Source organism: Dendrobates tinctorius, unplaced genomic scaffold (assembly GCF_039654945.1).
Source record: "Dendrobates tinctorius isolate UK_male_01 unplaced genomic scaffold, ASM3965494v1 ptg000256l, whole genome shotgun sequence".
NCBI classification, from domain to species: Eukaryota; Metazoa; Chordata; class Amphibia; order Anura; family Dendrobatidae; genus Dendrobates; species Dendrobates tinctorius.
The window spans coordinates 1,563,756-1,570,842 of NW_027361923.1; the positions used below are offsets into that span (position 1 = coordinate 1,563,756).

At 47.0% G+C, this 7,087-nt stretch overlaps 1 protein-coding gene across 1 annotated transcript in view; it reads right to left on the reverse strand.

The window, feature by feature from the left end:
- The window catches only part of LOC141069058 (macrophage metalloelastase-like), a 93,195-nt gene extending 87,422 nt beyond the window's left edge, over positions 1-5,773 (reverse strand). Inside the window, exon 1 of the mRNA XM_073558359.1 lies at positions 5,644-5,773. The gene's annotated coding sequence lies outside the window, so the exon portion shown is untranslated. The remainder of the gene's footprint in view (positions 1-5,643) is intronic.
- Between the last annotated feature and the right edge of the window lie 1,314 nt (positions 5,774-7,087).

The window sequence follows — 7,087 nt, forward strand, 5'->3', positions numbered from 1 at the left end:
AAATTAAAAAAATTCTGACACTTTTTTTATTTCCCTTTATTTTTCCTTAAGCAATTCCTTCCTGCTTTTGAGTACCCTAGAATCTGCGGTGTGGCTGGTGATTCTGTTATGAATGGGTCCCCAAGGAGGAAAAAAGCAACACACGCTAAGTCTCAGAAAACCAGAGAGGTTGGTAACTATGCAGACTGCAGAGCCCTGATCTTAACACACAACTAGAAGCAGTGGTGGAGCGTGCCTACAGTGGTCCTGGACGCCTCGTCACAACCGGAGAGCTAAATAAGCCTAAAGTAAGAAAAGAGGAAAACTAACTCCCCAGAGCAGACCCCAAAGGAAAGACAGCCCCCACATGTATTGACGGTGAAGCAAGATGAAAACACAAAGGCAGAAAAATAGGCTGAGCAAACGATGGGGCCAAACTAACTTGAAAGGACAGGAAAGGAAAGATACTGTCTGCAATCTGCCAAAAAACCCTACCAAAAATAATGTCCAACGCTTCTGATAACAAAATTAACCCTGAAGTCACTAGACTTCTCCCACTATATCAGCACTCAGGAATATTCTGAGACAGAGCAAAAGAGGCCAATCTAATAAAGGACAAAAAGGCAAATTGGCAAATAGAGATAAATAAGAGTGGAAATTCAGCACAGCCCAGCCGGGCTGGCTGACCACACAAAAACTGAGTTGACCAACAAGAGCAAGTATGAACATTAGCAAAAAACAAACTTAACGTGAGATGACTGGAGCAGAGCTGAAGTCCAAGACCTGAGAAACAGACTGAATTTCCAGCACAGGATAGGACGTTGGCTGTCTTATATCCAGTCTTATACTCCAGAGATCCAATCACTATCTTCCTCGTCAGGTGGCAGACCATTACCAATTAAACTAACCTCACTAACTCCTGTCACTACCAGAGGGAGAACGGAAGGAGAACTCCCAGCTGGTGGAGCAGAAAATGAGCTCATAACACACTACACCACCAGGTTCAAGGTGTGAGCCAGGCAAAGTATGTGTGGGAGTTTTGCAAGGGCTATGGCTGCCACAAAATTCCGTCCATTATCACTGACTACCTTGCCTGGCTCAAGATGTAGACTGCCCAGTAGGGTGACCGCAAAAAAAATCGATGTCGGAATTTTGTCCGTCTGGACCCCACAAAACGATTCCCCTTTCCAGATATTGAGATAGCCAAAATTTGAGCTCGATCAAACGATGTTAACCCGTGCCGCTTGTCGCTCAAAGTTTGAAAAAATCCAAATTGAGGTATTTTAAGATTTAGGTATTTTGCATAGTCTGTTAGACTATAAAGAATGTGACAACAACATTGCAGAAATAGCCCTGACCAAATTTTTGAACCATTTGTGGTATTTGAATGCAGAGTTGGTGGGATTATCGTTTTTTGATCCCACCATTACAGACAATGAAAAGTTGTTAATGGCTAATAAATTGCTCAGTAGCACAGATGAACCATCAGAGCACGCTAGGGTTGTAAATCCAAAAGTTAGGAAAGAAAAATTAAAAGAGGTAGGAAGTAACCGACTTTAACGACCTTCTGACAAAAGATGAAGAACAAAAGCAATATGTCCTGCAAGTTGTAAGCAAATGCCGAGCATTATATTCTGACGTTTCAAAAACTACTTTAACAAAAGCTCTAGAATAGATTAGATAACTATGTAAAATTATCAACTCATGTAGGTTAGCGTGCTCTGATGGTTCATCTGTGCTACTGAGCAATTTATTAGCCATTAACAACTTTTCATTGTCTGTAATGGTGGGATCAAAAAACGATAATCCCACCAACTCTGCATTCAAATACCACAAATGGTTCGAAAATTTGGTCAGGGCTATTTCTGCAATGTTGTTGTCACATTCTTTATAGTCTAACAGACTATGCAAAATACCTAAATCTTAAAATACCTCAATTTGGATTTTTTCAAACTTTGAGCGACGAGCGGCACGGGTTAACATCGTTTGATCGAGCTCAAATTTTGGCTCTCTCAATATCTGGAAAGGGGAATCGTTTTGTGGGGTCCAGACGAACAAGATTCTGACATTTTTTCCCCCCCATATGAGATCCGGTCACCCTACTGCCCAGCCATGACTCAGTTTGTCGATGCAAGTAGTCGGCCAGTACCTCCGCGGTGTGTCTGTTGTCGCCCAAAGACATAATTTTTAAAACAGCCTGTTGCCGCTTACCACTAGCTGTTCGATAGTGGGAGACCTCGTGTGCAGCACTGACAGATGTGGATGGAAGAGGAGGGTCGAACGCCTACAGCCAACTGTTTCCTATACCGTGAGCTAGGCAGCACTGTTCCTCTGCCGCTGTCCCCTGTGGAGCCTGCATCCACCACATTAACCCAGTGCACAGTGATGGACACGTAACGGCCCTGGCCAACAACTGGGTCATGCATGACCTCGTCTTGAATGTCATCTGCACCTACCTCTGTACCTTCCTCTGTGTCACCGTGTGAGGTGGTATAGTACGCGGGAAGGGGCACCTGAGTTTCATCAGGGTCTGATTCGGGCTCAGTAGACTGCGAGGGCAATGTAGTGCTGTGTGTGAATGTACCAGCATAATTATCTAGCAGTGGCTGTGCATCAGTGCACTCCATATCAGATTCATCTTGGACTGGGGAATTCAGGATTTGAATTGATAACCCAGGCATGGTATGTGAAAAGAGCTCCATGGAGTAATCTGAAGTGAGTTCTGCGGCATCCTTCACTTTTGGTGTGGGTGAAGGACACAAGGAAAGGTGTTGTTCTGGACCAGAAGCCTGCACTGACAACTCTGTGCTTGCAGTTGTTGTAACTTCAGAAGAGGAGGCAATAGACCTGGAGGCTGTTTTGGCAATGTAAGCCAAAACCTGTTCCTGATGCTCTGGCTTTAAAAGCGGTTTACCTACTCCCAGAAAAGGGAAAGTTAAAGGCCTTCTTGTGCCAGACGATGATGCAGGCTCAACACCTCCTGCCTTAGCTGCTATTGTGCTTTTCCCAGAACGAGCCGATGCACCACCACCACCATCAGTACCAGTTGTGCCCCCCCTGCCCATGGCCGCAGCCTCTTCCACCATACTTCCTCATGTTTGGGAAAATGTACCAAAAATGCCAGCAGAGAAATAGTACTGTATGAGGAGCGTACAGCTGTGTAAGGTGTATGTAAAAAGTGAAATCTCTGTATATATTTTGTGAGTCACACACACTCACCCAGTATGTATTTCACCATAATCAAACAAGCAGATATACGGTACTGTATCAGAAGTGTACAGCTGTATATGTTGTTGGTGAAAATGTCAATCTCCGTATATGTATTTATGGAGTGTCACACACACACGCTGACTCTGTGGACATGTGACCATAATAAGAACACCAGATATCCGATACTGTTTGAGAATCAGACAGCAGTCAATACGGTGTATGAAGAAATGGAAATGTCCGTATATGTATTTATGGAGTGTCACACACACACGCTGACTCTCTGGAGATGTGACCGTAATAAGAACACCAGATATCTGATACTGTTTGATAATCGGACAGCAGTCAATACGGTGTATGGAGAAATGGAAATGTCTGTATGTGTATTTACGGAGTGTCACACACACACGCTGACTCTGTGTAGATGTGACCGTAATAAGAACACCAGATATCCGATACTGTTTGAGAAGCGGACACCTCTATACGGTGTATGTATGGAAAAATGTTAATCTCCGTGTATTTTTTTACGGAGTCATACACATATAGCATGTATTTGTCCGTGATACCAGCGGGGTGACGGTAGTGTGTGAGGAGCGTACACCTCTATACGGTGTGTGAAAAAATTTACGCTCAGTATATACTGTGCAGAAAAAAAGGAATAAAAGGATTTTTGCTTTTAAAAAAACAGTCTGCACAGCAGTGTGCAAACAGCAATGCAGCTATCAGGGAGCCTTATAAGGCAGCCTAATCACCAACAAAGCTGCTGCACACAAATATATCCTCCCCTGTCACTGCACACTATACTGTTGTGTTGTACAGTGACATTCGCTATCAGCAGAAGCAATTTTTTTTGGCCTGCCTAAACAATCTCCCTATTCAGAACGAGCAGCAGCACCTCTCCCTATGCTAAGATCGGCAGAAGTAAGATGGCGGTCGGCGGTCACAGCCTTTTATAGGCACTGTGACGCAACACAAAGCCAGCCAATCACTTGAATGTCCTTCTCTAACATGGTGGGGGCCGCTGCCTACGTAATCGCGTTGCTCACAGTGTGCGTCCTTGAGGATTGGCTGAGAAAAGGCGCTGGAAGGATTGTGGGAAACGCGACATTGGCGCTCAAGTTGGCAACCTCATAGCCGACCTCACGCTATGGTCGGGTTTCGATCGGCGAAACCCGACTTTAGCCAAAGTCGGCGGATTCTGAATTTGGCTGACCCGTTTCGCTCAACTCTAGCCATAATGTCCAAAAGTTTTTTTATTTCAAAGATGCTCCTTTACAAAGAGCTAAAAGAAAAGAATGGGCACCTACTGTCTTCATAAGCAAGTAAATGTGGAAAGGGGACAGATTTCTAAGAAGCTCTACGATAATGGCTGTGGTCCAAGGATTTTATAGGATTTAAATGGAATATATCAGCAGGTGTTTGCTATGTAATCTGAGGGCAGCATGAGGTTGGGTCTGAGACACAGATTTCAGGGATGTACCACTTATTAGGCTGTGTGCTGTTGCTAAAAAAGATGAGCATTTTATCAGCAGGAGATTAACAGTGGAGGACTACAGCTCATGTGCACCCTGGTCCAACTCCGCCCTCAGCAGTGATTAGTAACTTGCTGTCAATAGACAATGTACATAGAAGATTGCTAATCAGAGTTGTTGCCAGGGTTAGCTTTCTGAGCTATTATTATATCACAACAGCTGCTTCCAATACACTAAGGCTGTGTGCACACGGTGCAGATTTGCAGCGTTTCCGCAGCGGATTTTACCGCGCAGAAACGTTGCATATCCGCATTGTGATGTACAGTACCTTTAAAATGAATGGAAAAAAAAAACGCTGTGCAGACGCTGCGGATTTTTCCGCGCGGTTTTCCTGCGGTACAAAATCCGCAGCATGTTACTTCTTTTGTGCAGTTTTCTATCTCCCCTGTTACCAAATCCGCAGGGGGAAACCCGCAATGGAAAACCTCACAAAAACCGCATGAAAACCGCGTGAAAAATGGAAGAAATCCGCAGGAAAAATGCAGGTCATTTGACCTGCAGTTTTCTTCCATTCTGCACGGAAAAATCCGCAGGGCTCAAAACTCCGTCTGCACTCAGCCTAAGGCTTCTTTCAAACGTTGTATTTTTTTGCTGCATTTTTATGTCAATTAAAAGCTGCTTTGCACAGTACCAGCAAAAGCTGTTACATTTCAGAAATCTCATGCACACACATTGTTTTTGCTCCTGACTGCATTGGAAAACTGATGCTTTTTTAAAAATTGCAGTTTCTTTAGCATTTTTGCAGTGTTTCATCACCTGTGGAAAGCAATGAGTAAGTGCAAAAAGCAGCAAAAACACAGCAAAAAAACATTTCCATCAGTTTTTGCTGTATTCTTAGTGAAAAAAGAAGGTGCAGAAGGATGAGAAACCCATTTATTTTTGTGGTTTTTCTCAAGTTTAAATCAAAATGTTTTGGTCTCCTTACCTGAGAATGGCAGTTAGGCCGGGATCACACATGCGAGAAATACGGCCGAGTCTCGCATGTTAATACCAGGCACTGCCGCCGGCACTCAGGAGTGGAGCGTGCGGCCACATAGCAATACAGCTGAACACGCTGATCCGCACTGCACATGGCTAATTATTAAATTTAAATTAGCTTTGTGGAGCGCTGCAAGGAGGAGAGCAGAGGAGAGGAGAGCAGTGCTGCAGGAGGTGGCGGGGGCCCCTCCAGCACTGCACGCAGGGGCGCAGCTATAATGAGTTGAGCCGTGTGTGTACGAGGTGTACGGAGCTGAGCCGTGTGCGTGTATGAGGTGTACAGAGCGGAGCCGCGCGTGTATGAGGTGCATGGAGCTGAGCCGTGTGTGTACGGAGCGGAGCCATGTGTATGGAGCAGAGGCACACATGTGCGAGGTGTACGGAGCGGAGCCGAGCGTGTGTACGAGGTGTACAGAGCGGAGCCGCGCGTGTGTACGAGGTGTACAGAGCGGAGCCGCGCATGTGTACGAGATGAGCGGAGCCGCGCGTGTGTACGAGGTGCACGGAGCGGAGCCGCACGTGTGTACAAGGTGTACGGAGCGGAGCCGTGCGTGTGTACGAGGTATACGGAGCGTAGCCGCACGTGTACGGAGCAAAGCTGTGTGTGTATGGAGCAAAGCCGCACGTGTGCGAGGTGTACAGAGTGGAGCTGTGTGTGTGAGGTGTACGGAGCGGAGCCGTGAGTGTACGAGGTGCACGGAGCGAAGCTGTGTGTGTGACGTGTATGGAGTGGAGCCGCACATGTATGACGCGTACGGAGCTGAGCCGTGTGTGTACGAGGTGTACAGAGCGGAGCCGTGTGTGTATGGAGCAGAGCCGCACGTGTGCAAGGTGTACAGAGTGGAGCAGCATGTGTACGAGGTGTACGGAGCAGAGATGTGTACGGAGCGGAGCTGTGTGTGTATGGAGCAGAGCCGCACGTGCATGAGTTGTAAGGAGCAGAGCCGCACGTGTACGAGGTGTACGGAGCGGAGCTGTGTGTGTGTACGAGGTGTACGGAGCGGAGCCGTGTGTGTGAGGTGTACGGAGCGGAGCCGTGTGTGTGTACGAGGTGTACAGAGCTGAGCCGTGTGTGTGTACGAGGTGTACGGAGCTGAGCCGTATGTGTACGAGGTGTACGGAGCTGAGCCGTGTGTGTGTACGAGGTGTACGGAGTGGAGCCGCGTGTGTATGAGGTGCACAGAGCTGAGCCGTGTGTGTACGGAGCGGAGACGCGTGTGTGTACGAGGTATACGGAGCAGAGCAGCGCGTGTGTACGAGGTATACGGAGCGGAGCCGCGCGTGTACGATGTGTACGGAGCAGAGCTGTGTGTGTATGGAGCAGAGCCGCACATGTGCGAGGTGTACAGAGTGGAACTGTGTGTGTGAGTGTGTACGGAGCGGAGCCGCGA